Genomic DNA, 20,135 nt, shown 5'->3' with positions numbered 1-20,135 from the left:
CGGGAAGCCAGATTAAAAGTCTGAAAAGACTTGGAACTCTGAGTAAAGGATCAGTGGAAAGGGGTAGTAAAGCCAGGGTTGGCATATGGAACCACTTGAGGGGTGCCTGTAGTCAACCCAATAAAATCCTACACAGAGCCTGGTGTAAGAATGGCTGGAAACGGGTAAAGCAGGGGCCCTAAAGTACCAGCCCAGAAACCATGGCAAGATTGAACAGAGGGGTCAGAGTCAGAAGACAGATAGCATTAAAAGGCACGAATGCTGGCTTCTCTAAGATACAGAATTTTCTCTGCATGGCAAACAATTTTCTGAAATGTCCTAGGGTTCCTTCAAGAGATTTTCAGAGGTACATGCTGCCTCTGTTTCCTCTTTGTACCCTACATCTTCTCTGCCTTTCTCAGAAAGTACTTTTAATGCACCAGCATACTAATCCTAAAAACAATGTCACCTAGTTTTAGGTTTGAAACAGATCTCTTTTTATTTGTGTGTTAAGAAGAGAGGAGCTTCCGAGACCCAGTAAATTCAAAAGAAATGGAGTAGTATGAATTTCACTTGCTTTCTCTTTGGTGTTGGTCATATCACTTTTCTTGACCTGTATCTGGAGTTCAGACTGGCTAATGTTTTCTCAATCCAAGTTTGTTATAACTCTCACTTCTTTTTCTATCCTCACTGGCTGATTCTCTGACACTATAAACTGATGGAGAAGTGTATAATTTCTAATTTACAGGCCTGCAAGTGTTCTTGCTGTTTCTATCTGCACTTACAACACCTTGTTTATGTGAACTCAACTTCCCAGTTCAACAATATATAATAAATAGTTTTGTCTTGCAGAATTCTCTCCCAGGTTCCTACAACCCTTTTTTCCTTTCCAGGCGTTTGGGGGTGCTTCCTATCTGTAAATGAGTGCAGAAGCATGTAAGCAGTAGGGGATTCAGTACTCTGGGTTTCTCAAAAGCTGTACTCTTGCAGAAGTGGTGTGGTTCTCCTAAGTTCTAGTTGTACAAACTATAGGTCTTTGGGAATGGGGACAACGTGGTTGATGATAAGCAGTGCCTTCCTAGAAATGTTGAGGCAGTTTCTGTTTTGAACAACAGAATTTAGCTATGCTTTAAGCTAAAGGGAAAAATCAGTCTCTTTTTTTTTATGTCTTTACAAGTAGAAGAGGCTTGATTGAGCTGCTCTTCAGCTACTATTTTTAAGTGAATATATTTTAAATATATAGACTTCTCTAATATGTTTAACAACCTGAAGAGGAAGATATGATTGTATTTGTAATTGCTTTGGCCTCCCAGGGTCCATATCCCTTTATTTTGTCAAGAGAATCCTGACTTCCTTTGGTAACTAGCTGTCCCCTTTTGGCTGCAGCTTTAGAGAGGGTGTATGAATGATCAAAGTGCTCTGCCCTGCCACTAGTCAAGAGATAGACATAAAACCAAGGCCAGACTTACATAGTCTCCAGAGTTCACGTAAAGAGTGGAGTAATATGAGAACAGAATAAATCATTGACACTTGTTCAACACTGAAGCCATTGGTTCTCGTTCTGTGCCTCCAGTGCTGACCCAACACTAGTCATTTTCTGGAGAGTGATTCTCCCACCCTTTCTTTAATTCTTTGGTACTTATGATTATCTATTTATAAGTAAATTTTTCAGAATAGATCCAGGATCCAGACTCAGTATATCTCTTTTCAATATACTTTAGTGGAATTCTTTCTATAGTAAGCTGGAAATTGTTGGTCAAAAATATTCAGTCTAATCTCATCACACAGAAAATATTGTTACTATCTAACTCATGTTGTGACAGGTTGTTTCAGAAAATTTGAATCTGAATGTTTCTTGTCAACTAGTTGATTACTCTCTTAGTTGACAGAGATTGCCTCTTTCTCTCTTCTTGTACCCCTAACCTAACATGTGAAGAAGAAATTGACTGAAAGAATTATTGGGTTGCAAGCCAAATATTACTGATATAAATAATAACTTAGAAACAATAAGTACTAATTTCAGTGAATCTTAATGAATATGGGATTCTATAATTCATCAGAGAGAGAAACAATTGTGTTCAATTTTTCTACTAATATTTGAAATGTGGAAAAAGAAAGGACAACATCTTGCTGAGTGAAACAAGCTGGACACAGAAAGACAATACTGCACGTTCTCCCTTATATGTGGGAGTTAAAATTTCAAAAAGAAAAAAAAAGAAATAAATGTCTACATATCAGTATTGCTGAAAATATTGTTTTGGAAAACCTTGTTTTATACCTTTGTGAAACCAATGGTTAAGAATGTTATACTATTATGTATTTAATATCTATGATTACTTTAAAATTCATTATATATGGATATGATGGTCATTTTTCCATTCAATTATTGTTTACAGCCATTGTCTACATTCCTGCTAAAGTAGCATCTTTCTTGCTTTTTACTTATTAAACTTCTTATTCAGTGAAGTGCTAAAGTAGTAAGCCTTTTTACTATAATGTAAATTTAAAATATGTTATCAAAAAAAAAACAAAAAAGAAAGAAAGGGAGCAAGAAAGAGGGTAGAGGGAGAGAGAGGGAGGAAGAAAATATCATTATGTTCTTAGAACTGTATCAACAAAGCACATTTAATCTGCTAAAAACTAATTAGAATTAAAATAAAATTTAAAAAATATTCATCACTCAAAAAAAAAGAAAAAGAAAGGACAAATAATATTTAACTCTTTTCTAGTAAATGCTGAATCTTCAACTTTAGGTGAATGTATGAAATAATGGATAAATAATTTCCTTACTTCAAGTAAATTGATACACAAGCTATTCCATTTGCAATTTAATTTTAAAGCATGTATCAAATGTACTAACAAATACAAGATACTTTTTAAAATTCAGAAGCTGAGAAGTTTCCAAATCTAAATAATACAGAGTTCACATTGCATAATCCTTGCTGTTTCAGTCTTTGCTTCTCTCCCTTGCCATGAACAACAAAGCCAGAAATCAAGGGCAAAGACTCACCTCAACAGGCATCTGAATGACAAAATGTGAGTGGAGTTTGTTATTTGTATTCATTATTTCCTTTGGCAATTTATTCAGGAAATATTTGTGTTTCCTCCCTACAAATCAGCACCCAATATTTGTTGCCTTGTGTTGCAAATTCCTCAGAGTAGCATTTTGTAACAATTGTTGTGTTTAGTGTTGTTACATGCTTTTTTTTTTCTTGGTCAATAAGTTTATTGTTTTTATCAGAAAAATATTCATAGAAAAGTGTTTGGCTTAGCTCTCAGCAGCCCACTCCTGAGCTCTGAGGAAGCTTGCTTTCTTTTAAGCTACCTGATCTTTCTTCTGGGCAAGGGACATTTTGGGAAGTTCCTCCTCTTCTTAACTTCTCTCTTAAGGGCTTCTTCTCATACACTGGATTCTCTTGTATAGCCGCATGGGCTTTCTTATACATCTCCTCCATCATGTCTGGAGTCACATTGTTCTTTATGTACTGAGAACATTGTTTCTTGTAAGCACCTTCATCTTCTTCCATTAGGTAACGCATATTATCTGCAACATTCTGCCGCATAATGTGCTTCTGATGTACTTCTGCATTAAACTCCTGGCTTTCAGAATCATAACCAGGGAGTCCTTTGGTACTGTGAGGGATGAACAAGTCTCCATCCACAACTCCCTTCACGGCTCCAAATACTTTATTGCCAGTAGTAGTTCTGGCAAGGCCTGCTTCCAAATAGCAGGTGAAGGCACCAGGTTGACCATCAATGCTCTCCACATTGTATTTATCTCCAGTCACCTCCACTTGGCCTTCATAAATCTTGTCCATGCCAAACCTATTGAGAAGCCTGTGAGCCAGCAGCAGGCCAGTACAATATGCTGCAGCATAATTGGTCAGGCCAACTTTCACATCATACTTTGGTAGTTCGTGTGCATAAGCTACACAGACTATCATATCCCCTTCTATACGGGCATAAGCAATCTGACAAATGATATCTCTGTTAGTTACACGAACTATCATTCCATATTTGGGTGTGTTGTACTTATTTTTATTCTGGATCGCCAAACGTTTCTGAGCACAGTAATCAGTTTTACCCTCTCACCATCTTCTAAACTTCACTTGGTATCTCTTAAAGTAGGCCTTGTTCTTAACAACTTTAACAAACCCCATCCTGCAGAACAGCGACACCTGCTACTGTGGCTCAACACAGACCTGCAGGTCCAGCAGCATACAGGGGGGAAAAAGTGTTACATGAATTTTTTTTATTGCCTTCTAAGAAATAATCTGTTTCCCTCATGTAGGTAATTCAGGGGTGATTGTTTTACTACTGATAAAACTAATAATGTATATCTTACTTTTCCATATATTATTGCATTTGATCTTGGTAATAGCTATGAAGAGGGAAAACTTGTATACAGTTGTATCCACTTTATACATAAAAGTAGAATATTCACCAATGAAGTGTCTTGTGCAAGGTTATAGAGGTAGTTGTGGTACAGACCACAAGTTCATCCTGACTATAACTCCAAGGTTCTTTCTAATTATTTATATATATAATGAGAACAAATTTCATGTATTTCACATATACAGATTTAGGAGCACAGTATTACTTTCTTTCTTATTCTTCCTTTCTTATTCATTGTAATTTTTACAATGACATATTTTCAGTTTATTTAGTTTCTTTCAGTTACATCATGCATGAGTAAATTTTTCCTGTAAAGGATAAGATAGTAAATATTACGAACTTTGAGGCCATTGCATTATTTTTTTAAAGGAAAATGATTTATTTTCACCTTCTTTGTGCTTTTTTAATTTAATTTTTTATTTAAGGTAAACAAATTTCATGTAATTCATATTTCCAGATTTAGAAACGTAGTGATATTTCCCACCCCACCCTCCCTCCCAGCCGTGTTCCTACACTTCATCCTCCTTCCCCTCTTATTCTCTCTTAATTTTTACAATTATCTACTTTCAGTCTACTTTATATTCATGAGATTAATCCTATACTATGTAAAGAGTTCAACAAATAGTAAGGAAAAAACCCTTGTTCCTCAACAGTAGAGACAAGGGCTGCAAACAATCATCAAAGCTCAAAATGTCAACATCACTCCTATACATTACATTTTTGGTACTCTATTGGTTACCATAAATCAAGGAAAACATATGGTATCTGTCGTTTTGGGATTGGCTGACTTCACAAAGTGTGATGGCTTCCAGTTACATCAATTTTGTTGCAAAATACAGGATTTCATTTTTTTTTACAGTTGAGTTGTATCCCATTATATATATGTATACATATATAGTATATATGTGTATATATACATATACATGCGTGTATACTTGGCCTTCATAGATCTTGTCCATGACAAACCTATTGAGAAGCCTGCAAGCTTCTCATATATATATATATGTACACCACAATTTTTATATTGTACATGGTATTGTACATTTATATTACACATGTGGTATACACAGTATATGTATACATACATATACATATATATATGTACACCACAATTTTTTTATCTAGTCATCAGTTGATGGACAGAGGCCAATACATTCTGTCACAGCTACTCGACTCTGCCCTTCCATCAAGAAATTAGGTATAACAATATTCAATTTAATGAGTTTGGCTATGTTCCTATAAAGCTTTCTTTACAAAAACAAGTGCAGGCTGTAGTTAACTGACTTCTGAACTATATCTTTACTGCATTTAAGTGTAGATTTAACTGACATGAATTACTTATCACATATAAAGCATTATGTTGATGATTTTACTTCTCTCGAAAGACCAGAGACAATAGTAATGACAGGAAGCAGAGAAAGGAATAGGACACCTCATTTGAGCCAGATGCTCATGAGGTTTTCTAGGTAAGCAACATTGTAACTGGATCAGAAAAGAGCCTTTAATTTAAATCAATGGTCTTTAACATTTTGGGGGGTCGCAATACCTATGAGAATTGAATCACAATTATATGTCTTGTGTCAGAAAAACACACTTAAATATACACATCCTAAATATTGTACACAAATCCCAGGATATTGTGTCTTTTAAGCCTATTCAAAAATATACTAAATGGCAAAAGGCCTTGCTTTAAGAGTTTCAAGCTAAACATTTAAATTTTTGTTTTGTTATTCTTAGCATGTTAATGATTTTACTCTAGTGAATATTTTTTGTAAAAAATAAATTTTATCTGAATCTATTTTAATTACCTACTCCCATGGTGAAATAGTGGGTGGTTAATCTTTGTGTCAGTCATAGTTCTCAATAACTTTGTAGTCAAAGTTCCTCTACTGATGGTGGTTTTTCTTCCTGTTTGTTACTGGGACTAAAAATAATTCTCTATGGCCTTGTGTACACACCCCACATTGTATGCCTGGCAAGGATTTCCTTTGGCTTGCTGCTGAGATCATTAATTACAGATAATAATAATGAGAGCAATAGTAATGAAGATAATAATGTAGTTGTTAAGTGCAAGGACTCTAGAATAAAACTGATTTCAAATATCTGCTCTCCCACATTGCAGCTATGTGAATTTGGGCAAGATAGGTAATTGTTTTGAACCTGTTAACACTTTGAATCTATCTTTGTCTGCCAAATCAGGATAACAGTTCTGATCCTATATTTTTAGTGTTTACCATGTACTAGATTCTTTGCTAAGAATACTCATCACAACTACCTTATAGGAGTTACCCAATGTACAGATGAAGAAACTAAGGCACCTAGTATCATATTACTGCCCAAGGTCACACAAGTACAAATCAGTAGAGCCAAGCTTTGAACACAAATGGTTTTAGAATAGTTTCATCTCTAAATCACTAGACTTCAGTAACTCTCTAGCCATATTTTGTTGTAAAGGTAAGTTAGATAATATATGTAGTGGAGGGCATTTGACCTGCAGTTTGGGAAGCCCACATATCATACCAGAGTGCCTGGGTTTGACCTCTGACTCCAGGTCCTAATTCCAAACTCCAAATGCAGACTCTGGGAGACTATACTGACAGCTTGAATGGTTGGCTGTGTGCCACCCGTGTGGGAGACCTGAATTACATTCCCAGATCCTGGCTTTGACTCACTTGCCATTCTGGGCATTTCAGGAGTGAACTGTAGATGAGAACTCTTTGTCTCTCTATGTCTCAAATAATCAATCAATGAGGCTAGTGCTTTGTGGCATAGCAGGTTAAGCCTACACCTATAGCCCTGGCATCCCATATGGGCGCCAGTTCATGTCCTGGGAAAGCATTATTAGATGACTCAAGTGTGTGAGCCCCTGAACTCACATCAGAGACCCAGAGGAAACTCCTGGCTTCAGATAGGCATAGCTTCTGCCATTTCAGTCATTTTGGGAGTGAACCAGCAGATGGAAGATCTTTCTCTTTCTCTCTTTCTTGGTGTGCCTCTAAATCTACCTCTCAAATAAATAAATACATCTTTAAAAAAAAAAGGGAAAAAATCAATTTATAAAAATAAAATAAAAATAAATAAATTTTAATGATTAATTAGATAATATGTGTCAATGTGTATCACAGCAGTTGATGCTAGTCAAAACAGTGTTGCCATATAGATATTTGAAGTCCATGTCTACTGTTTTGGTTTCCCAGCAGCTTTGTTTGGCTGAATCACCTATCTCAGGTTGTTGAGTTTCAGAGTATGCTGGCAGCTGCCTAAGTTTTTCAGAACACAAGTCTAGCCCATCCCATTCGAACACTAAAATAATCAGTGGTCATTTTTAGCATAGAAACACAATTTCGAAGGATCCAAAACAACAACAGCAAGAAGCATATCTAACAACTAGAGGAGCTCACCAAGGGAGAATCCTGTTTCTGCTCGCTGGAACAGTGACACGTTGGGTGGAGCTGCTTCTGCCAATTGCTGATTGCCAAAGAGTAGCTAGCTCTGTGCTGAATGGGGTTCCAAGAGATATTCCAGCGGACCCATGTTGCCAGGAAGCCTACTTATATCTCTGCCCAGCCAATCACTAAGCTCGCTTTTCAAGGTGGCCAGACATCCTATGGAATTGCACTGATACTGTGGGAATTAAAAAGAAATGAACATATTCCCCCCAATTATTCACTTCAATGTGGTCTACTGTGGGTTTTGGTCCTTTGGTCTGTTTTACAGTAATTCTCTACTTCAACTCTTATCTTTTTTTGATATCTAATAATTGACAAGACAAAACAAAATAAAATCAAAAATTGAGAACAGGATCTAGTGCTGTGATGTAGTAGACTAAGCCTCAGCCTGCAGTGCCGGCATCCAGTACGGGCATCAGTTCATGTCCCAGCTGCTCCTCTTGCGATCCAACTCTCTGCTATGGCCTGGGAAAGCAGAGGATGATGGCGTGGGCCCTTTTCCCACTTGGGGGGCCTGGAAGAAGCTCCTGGCTCCTGGGTTTGATTGGCCCAGCTCCAGCTGTTGTGGCCATTTGGTGAGTGACCAAGCAGATGGAAAAAATTTCTGTCTCTCCCTCTCTCTATAACTCTGTAACTCTCAAATAAATGAATAAAATATTTTAAAAAATTAAAAACAAAGAAACTGAGGTCAATATTTAAATTATCAGATCTATCTTCTTCAATATTCTCATGGATATGTAATTGCCAATCTGGCTTTACTATTTCATAGTCTATCTAAATATATATAAATATGAAATGCTGTGATAACTGATTTTATTGAAGCCCTATCTGTGATCCAATCACAGAAAAATTAAAAATTACAGATTTCTGAAGTTTTTTGGTAAGTGCTTCCTAGTAATGCAGGTTTGAGTTAGTATAACAATTCCCAGCAGGTGGAAGATCTCTGTGCCACCCTGCTCCTGAATAAAAAAAAAAAATAAACTTTTAAAATTAAAATACATATGTATCAGGGCCAGTGCTGTGGCTCAATGGGTTAAAGCCCTGGCCTGAAGCACTGGCATCCCATATGGGCACCGGTTAGAGTCCTGGCTGCTGCTTTCCCATCCAGCTCTCTGCTATGGCCCAGGATAGCAGTGGAAGATGGCCCAAGTCCTTGGGCCCCTGCATGCATGTGGGAGACCCGGAAGAAACTCCTGGCTCCTAGTTTTGGATCGGTGCAGCTCCGGCCATTGCGGCCATCTGGGGAGTGAACCATCAGATAGAAGACCTCTCTCTGTCTTTACGTCTCTCTGTAACTATGTCTTTCAAATAAATAAAGTAAATCTTTAATAAAATACATATGTATCTTCTTCAGGTCTCTAGAGTCAGAGTCATAAAGTGGATAAAGGTATAAGTGTGAAAAGATATAGTAAACATGACTAAAAAAGTGTTTCATTTAATGATCAATGATACTGTCTCACTCAGATGAACCTCAGTTCCTCAGTCAGAAATAGTGTTTCCAAGAATTTTTAGCAGTTCTTTTGTTGTGGAGAAATTGTACCTAAAGAAGACAAAGTAGAAACTGATTTTTCCTCCTGAAACTGAGCTCCTTCCTCGCATTTTAACTCTATCCAAATGTTTAGCTTTTCTACACAAATGGATGCTATGTCGTCTCTGCTTCAGGAAGCTCCAGAAAGAGGGCATTTGATTTTTCTATTCCTTTTCAAACAAAACCTGTATCACCACAGGAATAACATTTTCTGCTAGTTTTAAGCAACAGTTACTGTAAAATTCACCAAATGATATGTTAATCAAAGACTGGTTTTTAAAATAAACAAGTTAATTTCCAAAGAGAATTAATACTGTGGTGTAGTGGGTAAAGCCACCACCTGCAATGCCAGAATCCCATTTGGGCACTGTTTCATGTCCCAGCTGTTCCACTTCCAATCCAGCTCTCTGCTAATGTGCCTGAGAAAGCAGCAGGAAGGGGCCCAAGTGCTTGGTCCCCTGTACCTAAGTGAGAAACCTGGAGGAAGTTCCTGGCTCCTGGCTTCCGTCTGGCCCAGCCCCAGCCATTTGGCCATTTGGGAGTGAACCAGAGGATGAAAGACCTCTCCCTGTGTTTCCCTTTCTTTCTCTCTCTGCAACTCTTTCAAAATAAATAATTAAATCTCTTAGAGAGAGAGAGAGAGAGCGAGATTTAATCCAATTTGAATTGCTGGTATTTCTGTTGGTATAGAGGACATTTTTACTTCTTTTTTTTTTTTTTTTAACTAATTCATTAGGCTGCACCACCAACCAATAAGGTTATTTTAAATTGTAAAAGAGAAATGATCTATAGTATTTGTGGTAGATAAGGCTCCTGCTCTGAAAGAATTTTTGAGAATGCTTCAGAACACAAAGAAAGTGAAATAGACTTCGATAACAGAAGTGCCAAGTAGGAGTGTGGCAAACTGGCCTCATTTATCCTTATAAAAGGTAAAGCTGCAGTTCAGTAAGGATTAGCAACTCAAGTTCTCAAGCAGCAAGAAAACGAAGTTAAGATTCAAACACATCTGTCTAACGCCAAAGTTTACTATATCATTTACTCATTCCACTTCTGGTTAACATTGTTTACTGCAAAATAACATTAACTAGATATACTTGCTTAAATGTAATAGGATAGTCATTAAGATATAGGTGACTAAAAGTATCTTAAATTTATTTTGGAATATGTGAAAAAATTTACATAAAGAACAAACTTTGGAGAGAGCATGAAAATATAGGCAACAGCATTCAGCATGAGGATAAATCAGAAGTAAAATAGCCCACTTCAGATTGTGCCACTTATTATATCAATCATCTAACAAGAATGAATAAGTGTTAAAATAAAATTTTGGAGAAGATGAGCTAAACCTAATGGTAGAGGCTGTTTTGTAACATAAAGGCATTTTTTCCCATTAAGAAAAGTCTGAGGAACAAATAGCATGTAGGAAGAGTAAGTCTAGAAATCTATTTTACAAGATACTGTATTATAGAGAATTTTTGTTACTTAAGTGGATTTTAGCTAATCTTACTACCAAAAATGATAAATGTGTTGATCTGTTTGACCACAGTAACTTCATCTTACTATCTGTATGTATCCCATAACATTATGTTGTAAACCACAAATACACATGACAAAAATCTGGATTTTAAAAAAGAAAAATCATCTGAAAGCCCAAGCTAAAACTTTGAGAATCTCATGGAAGTAGGGAGAACCTTATTAAACCACTACTCAATTCCCACTGGGAAGCTTGAGGATACACATTCAGCATGAGGATAAATCAGAAGTAAACTAGTCCTCTGATTGCCTACACTCAGAGCATAGAAGATGAGAAAATCCTAAATCTGTGATAAGGTGATCTCAGCTTGAAAAGAACAGTGTTGGGACGGGTCCTGTGGCACAGCGGGTTAACGCTGTGGCCTAAAGCACCAGCATTCCATAGGGACGCCAGTTCGAGACCCAGCTGCTCCACTTCCTATCCAGCTCTCTGCTATGGCCTGGGAAAGCAGTAGAAGATGGCCCAAGTCTTTGGGCCCCTGCACCCGCATGGGAGACCCAGAAGAAGCTCCTGGCTTCGGATCGGCATAGCTCCGGCCATGTGGCCATCTGGGGAGTAAACCAACAGATGGAAGACCTCTCTCTTTCTTTCTCTGTCTCTCCTTCTCTCTCAGTGTAACTCTGACTTCCAAATAAATAAATAATTTAAAAAAATAAAAGTAGCCAGAGAGGGAGAGACAGAGACAGCAAGAGAGATCTTCCATCTGCTGGTTCATTCCACAAAAGCCTGCAGTTGTAATCACTGATGTCATAAATAAGAGTGTCAATTGTTAAATCAACAACAGGAGTCACTGTGTACTTGCTCCCAGGTAGGATCTCTGTCACTAATGTGTTGTATTATGAGAATTAACAGTCTTCAAACAGTACTTTGTGTGTCTGTGTGGGTGCAAACTGTTGAGATTTTTACTTAGAATAGAGTTGATCTTCTGTATATCAAGATAATTAAAAATGAATCTTAATGAAGAATGAGATGGGAGAGGGAGTAGGAGGTGGGGCAGTTTGGGGTATGGGAGGGCAGGTATAAGAGGAAGAACTGCTATATTCCAAAAGCTGTACCTATGAAATTTATACTTATTAAATAAAAGCTTTCAAAAAAAAAAAAAAAAAAAGCCTGCAATAGTCAGGACTGGGCCAGGCCAAAGCCAGGAGTCTCAAACTTCATCTGAGTCTACCACAAGGGTGATAGGAACTCCAGTACTTGCATTACCATCAGCTGTCTTCCAGGTACATTAGCAGAAAGTTGAATGAGAAGTGGTACTCCCATGTGGGATGCTGGTCTCCTAAGTGGCAACTTAAACCACTGTGCCACAAGACCCATCCAAAGAAATTATTTTTAAAAATATTCATTTATGGGGCTGGCACTGTGGTGCAGTGGGTTAAAGCCCAGGCCTGCAGCACCAGAATCCTGTATAGGTACCAGTTTGAGTTTTGCTGCTTCACTTCTGATCTAGCTCCCTGCCAATGCACCTGGGAAGGCATCAGAAGGTGGTCCAAGTCCTTGGGTCCCTACACCTACGCAGGAGACCCAGAAGAAGCTCCTGGCTCATGGCTTCAGATCCACTCAGCTCCGTCCATTGTGGCCACTTGGGGAGTGAGCCAACGGATTGAAGACCTCTCCCTCTCTCTCTCTCTCTCTGTCTCTACCTCTCTCAGTAACTCTGTCTTTCAAATAAATAAAAAAAAAAATCTTTTTTAAAATAAGCATTTACTTGGGGTGGGGGGAGACAGAGCTCTCCCAACCACTACCCAAATGCCCACAGAAGCCAGGCTTGGGCCAGGCCAAAGCCAGGAGCCTGGAACCCAACCCAGATCTCCCATGTGGGTAACAGGGACACAAATACTTGAGCCACTATCTGTAGCTTCCTAGGGTATGCATTACTAGGAAGTAGGAATGGGAAGCAGAATAGTAGGTGCCTGTGGCACCAGCATCCCTTATGGCTACTGGTTCAAGCCCTGGCTGTGAAGAGTTAAAATTGTATATGTGTGGGTGTCAAGAGTTAAGCTTAAGCTTACAGGTTTAAAAACCTTCCTGGTGCAGCTGTGAAAATAAGACAGAGTAAAGTAGCACCTTGACAGTAGGGACTCCATTTTGGAGCACTTGAGACTGCATTCTGGGAAAGCAACCCCCCCACCGTGAGACTCTGGTCTGAAACTATGATCTCAAATAGTCGGACAATAGCAGTACACTACATCACCCTTGGCAACGCACAAAAACCCCCTAGCATGATTGCTCAAGCTTAAAAGTAGAAAGGTTGCACCTGGGTTACCTGGGCTGCTAATGAAGATGTGATTTGTCTATGTCTTAAAATCATAATTGCTGATTGTAAGATTTTAGCAACTGCTTAGCAACCGTGTATTCTCTCCCTCCTCCCGATTTTGCGGTTTTTGCCTTTATAAACCCTATGCTGTAGTTCCTCACTGCTCCTCTGTCCTTGTCAGAGGGCCCCAACATGTTGGATCAATAAATTTAACCCTTTGCTGGTTGCATGAGAGAAAAAGTCTCTTGGAGTCGTTCCTCGGGCGGTGGGCTTTTTTTAGACCCTAACATTGGAGGTCCCACCGAGATCTGACTGCTGCCTGTGGACGCCTCCAACGGATATCTCTCGGGGTGAGTAAGGCGCCTATTGTTTTGATTGAACGTGTACACTTTGATTTGTTGTTTGGTGAGGTTTGTAATTTGTTTGTAATCGGCAGCGTGGTTGTCGGGCTCGAGCGAGAGCTCCACCCGACTGTGGCGGGCAGACGTGCTCCAGAGCCACAGACCACATCCCGGGGGACGCCCCGGGAGAAAGGGAGAACTGGGGACGCCCAGTGTTTCCTGTTTGGTGGGTTGCCTGCAGTAGGGAAATAGACTGCAGAGACTCACATTTTGTTTGTACTGCCGAAACTTTGGTATTTGATCGAGCTCGTTAGTCTTTTGTATTTGTTAAGCATTTTTGGGACGCTGTGATGGCTCCCGTTTGGTAGACATTTGTGTGGTCGTTGTATGCTGCTTCTCTATGCTGTTTGTCTGTTTGTGTACATTGTGTTGTCTGCTAACATGGGCCAGACTGTGTCTACACCTTTGTCTCTAACTTTGAATCATTGGTCAGAGGTAAGCCACTAGGCACATAACCTTTCTTTGTCAGTCAAAAAGGTAAAGTCTTTCTGTGTCTCTAAATGACCTGCTCTCAGAGTGGATTGGCCCCCGGAGGGCTCATTCCATTTACCACTCATTAGCCGAGTGAAAGAGGCCGTTCTCCAGCCTGGCCGTCATGGGCACCCAGACGGGGATTTTAAGAAGACATCGAAGGTCAGTATTCCTTCCCTCAAGCGGGACCGGATCTGTGGAAGTGACCGTTGAGTGTCCGGCACCCCACAGCTCTCCGAGAACGCGGAGTCCCCCCGGCCACGGCTTAGCTACGGCCGAAACTCCAGAGGGATTGTAAGGAACGGGAGGGAAATTAGGAAGGGCAGTTGGCTGAGAGCCTGGAGACCCCCTGAGCTCGCTTTGGCTTCCCGGCGGCCGGACTGCGACCCGAGGATCAGGTCTCTCTCTCGGAGGGACGCCTGGTCACGCTGCCTACTGCTACGCGAGCAGGGCTTAGCTTCGGTCGAGGCTAATATTGGCCCTTCAGGTAAACTCAGACAACTAGGTAGTGGGTAACCTTGAGCGATAGGAGATTTCAAACCCCACTCAGCCCCCAGACTGAGGAGCTTTATTGCTTTCTGCCTTCCTCCTTCTCCCAGGGGCTCCCTCCTCCACTCTTTTGCTCTCCTCATCTCCATTCCTGTACCACTGGCCAGGAGAAAGGGAGAGGGAAATTCCACAGGTCTCTCCACCCTGGGAAAAGCTGTTACCTGTTACCTGTTAACCCTTTCCAACCTGGTAGAAAGTCTTTGCAGCTTATGGTAGCTCTGGTGCATCTTAAAGTTTTTTGTGAACTATTACTGTTGCTAAGCTTTGATTACCTGAGGACTAAATCTGGAAAAGAGCTAGAGTTAACTATCTGTTGTAATTGACTGAGTGTCTACAGTAGTCCTAATTGATCTGGCTTTGGTTAAATTATAGGAGGTTCCCAACACTCTTAGTAAAACGGCACACTTACCCAACCCCACGGTTAGTCCTGCCAGGCCATGGTGTGTGCAGTCTTCCCTGTAAATGGGGGACCACAGCCTTTCTCTGCACTGTATTCTAGTTCATGTGGCCTGCCGCACCCAGGCAGGCATAGCCAAATATCTCTAGGCAGAGCCCCCACCCCAGGGTTGCTTTTTCTCTCCTCTCCTGGAGGAATTTCCAATTCAATACTACTGCTGGCCTTACCTAAGGGAGCCAGAACCTTAAGCCATTAACCCTTACCAACCTGATGGGTTTTTCTCTTTGCAGCTAATAAAAACCTAAACAATGGGTTATTCATCTGAGAGCATTCACCTGTCTCGAAGGTTTCGAAGGTTTCGCGTTTTTCTATTGCCATTAGAGTCTTGATTGGGAAACTACAATGCAAAGTTGTTTACATTGTTTATCTGTTTTTAATGTCTGAGTGATTACCCAACTGATCAGAAATGTACTAATTTTGGCTAAATGGTTTGACTCTCTGACAGCTTAAATTCTAAACCGAGTCTTCCAACTTTGGGCTTCCAGCCGGATCCCTGGAACTCTCAAAGAATGAGACTCTAAATTTGTTAAAGTAACAGCTGCTTGGGTCAATTCAAATTATATAAAATATATTAAAATGTTATAAATGGTGTCAGACCTATGCTATATTTATGTTTTTGCTTTCCAGCTAAAGTGGTCTTATAAAAATAAGAGTAAATTCTGTGTATACAAGCCTTTATGTTGTTAACTAAAGTAAGCCAATACAGATTGGTTCAAAAAATTGAGGTAATGCAAACACCCTTCGGTTTGCTCAGTGGCTTGCTTGCTCAGTTTTACATGTCTTTGATATGCTTTAAACTTGTTTCTCTTAATGAGGAAGATCTTTTCAAAGTTGTAAACATGCACTAGTGTTTGCTGTCCAGGAGGTGTTATCCTCATGTTACTTAAAAACATAAAAATGTAATTTTAACTTTTATTTCAGATAATGGTGTGGTATTCATTAATAACTCAGTGTCTTAAGTCATCTTGACATCAGTGCTAAGTAAAACTTGAAAAAATATATTATATATACTTTTAACATCTCAAATTCGATAAAAAAAAACTGTTTGAGTTTGTTAACATGTATTCTCATAGGTTGTCCATACAAGACAATTCAAGGCTATGTAAAAGAAACTACGGGTATAAAGTTTCAAAAGGTGTAAACAAGTCATAAAAAGTTTTAAAATGTTTACAATTTTAAAATATTGTTTACAGAGTTGAGTGCTAATGCCAAAATTACACTAACCTAAAGTTAAAGTCTGATCTTCTGTTATAACAATGGGGTTTAAAAAAAAAAAAAAAGGTGTACTAACGTTAGTAAATATCTAAAAATGGTCTAAATCATAAATCTTGGAATCTGTTTCTGCAAAAACTGTAACGTCTATTTTAACAGTGTTTGCTTATTCGGTTACTCTGCCATTTCTAGAGTTAGGTCCTGTAAGCTCTTTTTTTTGACTCTGTTAAATAATCCTAAATTATGTAAACTCTTATATACAAGGTTTTTTTTTATATCTGGTTTATTCGACAACAAGAGACATAAAATTCATGTTAATCCATTGTGTACTCTACTGTCTCTGTTAAGTTATGGTTATGCGGCAGATACTAGAAAACTGGGTTCCAGAAAACCAAAAAAGCTCTAGTGTTCACAGGCTACACGGTAAATACTCGGAAGCCAAAGAATGGCAGAGACCTCTGCCACAATTTCTCCTCTAAGTCGGGCTACGCAGTAAACACTGGTTAAACTGCCAGTTAAATCTAAAAGCCCAAAAAGTCAGGCTAGAGACCCAACTTGCTGCCTCACTTCTCCTCTTTTCTCTTCCAGAAGGGAAGTTACTACTGTTCTGCAGGACTCTCCACTGTGATGTACGGTTTGATCCCCAGACCTTATGTAAGGGATGACTGACCTTTTCTGTAATAATGCCTGGCCACAGTATAGGGCCCCAAACAACAACAACAACAACAAAAAAGGTTAAATTTAAAATAATGTGACAACTAGATCAATTTTTCGGTGTAAAAAGTTACACTGACGACCTCAAAGTATGCAAGCAGGTCACCACAGTGATCTTACCTAAAGGGTCATAGTTCTCCTCATGGGCACGGTCTTAACTCGCAGGAAAATACTAAGTGTCAGAATTTGCCCATGACCATAGTTTTTCTAGCTCACCCTGATATTTAAAAAAAAAATTCTCCAAAAATCAGGATTGGGTTGAGCACCCCCTTGACTAACATCATAGAGGCTGCCTCCTTGGTCTACTTTATTAGAGACCAGGAAAACGAGGAGCAAGCTAGCAGCAGAGGATAGGAAACAGACCAATCAATGGCTGCTTTACACGGTGATTGCCATCAAGGAGACCCAGCAAGGCCAGTGCACCCCAAATGGCACCTGTTGCTAATATAAGGAGCCAGGGCACTGGGCAAGCAGCTGTCATGACAGCAAATGCCTTCTGTCAGCCCTGCCAAGAGCACGGCCACTGGACACGGAACTGCCCTGGGTGTCGAAGGACTCCTGGTTCAGAACTACAGACCCTGTGGCCCCGAGCTAAAAAGCCTTTGGCTCTGCCCAGCCTCTGCCCAGCTTCCAGCTCCAGCCACTGCTACTGAGGGGATGGCCTAGGGTCAGTGAAACGCAAGTTGCCTATTTCTATCAGCCTCCTATTCAGCTCTCCTCCTAGTCCAGCCATGCAATGCAAGTCAACAGGGTGCCTCCCTTAAAGGAGATTTGCATCTCTTTCAATTCTCTTCCAGCACCCCATGGATAGGTCTGGGCCTTAAAAGTCTATCCAATAACATTAAGCTTAGAAAGCCCTCCCTGCCAGTTCCTAAAAACAGGGCTTTCAATAACAGCTAACTCAGATAGCCCTACACCTATTTGGACAGGTCCTCACTGAGGACTTAAAGGGCCTATCTCTTAAGGGGTGTGCACAATAATCCATAATATATGTAAGTAATTCATTAGTCTGTCTTCTTTCCCAGCCTGAGACTCTAGTCTTGTACATTGGCTTAACTTCCTAGCAAAACTGGCTACTAAATATCTAATATATATATATATATATACACACACACACACACATATAGTCTCTGGGTCAATCAGACTAGACAGACACAAACCCAAATTTGTACTTTTTCTGGAAAAAGCCAAACAGCTCCAGGACCAGGCCAAGCAGGGCTGGGATTTCTGGCCTAACATCTGATCATAAAAATCCTGGCTATTTCCTCTCCTTGGCCCACTAACTTCTGCAATCTTGATGCTTCTCTTTGGGCCGTGTGTTTTTAATGCCCTTGTTCGTTTTGTCTCTAACAGACTAAAAGCTGTTGAACTCCAAATGGTCATCAGGCAAGACTTCCAGCCCATTCCACTGGACGACTTGAGCAGCCCTCTGGACCGAGCAACACAGTCTTTCCAAGGCCACTGTTGCACACCATAAGACAGGTAGCAAGAGGAAATACCCAAATCCCCCTCGACGCCCACATGCCAGCTTCGAAGAAGTTACAGAAAACGGAACTCCATCCATAATCCCAAAGAAGAATTTTGGGTATTACCTCTTGAGGGGAAAATATTAGGCAGAAAGTCAGTTATGAGCTTATGTGTGTGTGACATAAAGGCCTAATGTGTCCAGCATATGCATCTACATCTCAGTCATCTTGACAATGTTTCACGGGCAGCCTGGCCTTTGCATCCTGCCCTGCCCCCTTCTACCTGATAACCTTCCAGGTGGAGATGCCCGCCCCTTCTGCCTGACAAATCTTCCACAATCTCCCAGATGCAGCCCAGTATCTGCATTTCAGTATTACAGAACAGGCGGGGGGTTAAATCTCATTTTCATGGGGGTGGGTTATGCGCGGCCCTAAAGGAAAAATGTTGTTTTTATGCCGACTGAACCGGGGTGGTTAGGAACTCCATGGCCAAACTCAAAAAAACGACTGGAAAAATGGCAACGGGAAAGGAAAACTCAACAGGGATGGTTTGAGTCATGGTTCGGCCGGTCCCCATGGCTTACTACTCTGTCAGCCCTAACAGGACCCTTAATTGTTCTACTCCTAATTGTAACCATAGGACCTTGTGTGTTAAATAGACTCATCACCTTCATGTGGGAACAAGTTAAAAATGTTAAACTCATGGTTGTAAGACAACAATATGTCACATTAAAAGAGACAAAAACGAATAATCTCTAAGATTAGAGATCCTCACAACAAGGAGTGGGGAATGAAGAGTTAAAATTGTATATGTGTGGGTGTCAAGAGTTAAGCTTAAGCTTACAGGTTTAAAAACCTTCCTGGTGCAGCTGTGAAAATAAGACAGAGTAAAGTAGCACCTTGACAGTAGGGACTCCATTTTGGAGCACTTGAGACTGCATTCTGGGAAAGCAACCCCCCCACCGTGAGACTCTGGTCTGAAACTATGATCTCAAATAGTCGGACAATAGCAGTACACTACATCACCCTTGGCAACGCACAAAAACCCCCTAGCATGATTGCTCAAGCTTAAAAGTAGAAAGGTTGCACCTGGGTTACCTGGGCTGCTAATGAAGATGTGATTTGTCTATGTCTTAAAATCATAATTGCTGATTGTAAGATTTTAGCAACTGCTTAGCAACCGTGTATTCTCTCCCTCCTCCCGATTTTGCGGTTTTTGCCTTTATAAACCCTATGCTGTAGTTCCTCACTGCTCCTCTGTCCTTGTCAGAGGGCCCCAACATGTTGGATCAATAAATTTAACCCTTTGCTGGTTGCATGAGAGAAAAAGTCTCTTGGAGTCGTTCCTCGGGCGGTGGGCTTTTTTTAGACCCTAACAGCTGCACCACTTCTAATCCAACTCCAAGCAACGGAAGATGGTCCCTGACTTGGGATCGCCTCAGTTCTAGACATCATACCCATTTGGGAGTGAACCAGCAGATTGAAGACCTCTCTCTTTCTCTCTCTAGCTCTCCCTCTCCCTCTCCCTCTCCCTCCCTCTCTCTGTAATTCTGTCTTTCAAATAAATAAAAATAAATCTTAAAAAATAGAAGACTCATGACAGGACATAGATTTGGTAGAGATTTTAGAAATCATTTTAACCAACTGTATCACCTTACAGATAGAGACATTAAGATCTACAGAGGTGATTTGACTGAGGGCACATTGTTGACCAATGGCAGAG

At 40.1% G+C, this 20,135-nt stretch overlaps 1 long non-coding RNA gene and 1 pseudogene across 5 annotated transcripts; one reads left to right on the top strand and one right to left on the bottom strand.

Annotated features, from left to right (window-relative positions):
• Positions 1–3,247: 3,247 nt before the first annotated feature.
• LOC100354853 (large ribosomal subunit protein uL18 pseudogene) lies at positions 3,248–4,139 on the bottom strand (annotated as a pseudogene).
• Positions 4,140–13,503: 9,364 nt separating this feature from the next.
• On the top strand, positions 13,504–19,741 carry LOC149126270 (uncharacterized). Of its 5 annotated transcripts, none has more exons than XR_016235801.1 (3): positions 13,504–14,176; positions 16,821–16,861; positions 18,300–19,741. It is a non-coding gene; the product is annotated as an uncharacterized LOC149126270 (long non-coding RNA). The 5 variants fall into 5 exon arrangements; XR_016235804.1 differs by having other exon boundaries at positions 16,821–16,886; XR_016235802.1 differs by having other exon boundaries at positions 13,504–14,501.
• The last annotated feature ends 394 nt before the right edge of the window (positions 19,742–20,135 follow it).

This window comes from Oryctolagus cuniculus, chromosome 6 (genome assembly GCF_051225735.1).
Source record: "Oryctolagus cuniculus isolate XC-2025 breed Fujian yellow rabbit chromosome 6, ASM5122573v1, whole genome shotgun sequence".
NCBI classification, from domain to species: Eukaryota; Metazoa; Chordata; class Mammalia; order Lagomorpha; family Leporidae; genus Oryctolagus; species Oryctolagus cuniculus.
This window is presented reverse-complemented; position numbering and strand designations above follow the sequence as displayed.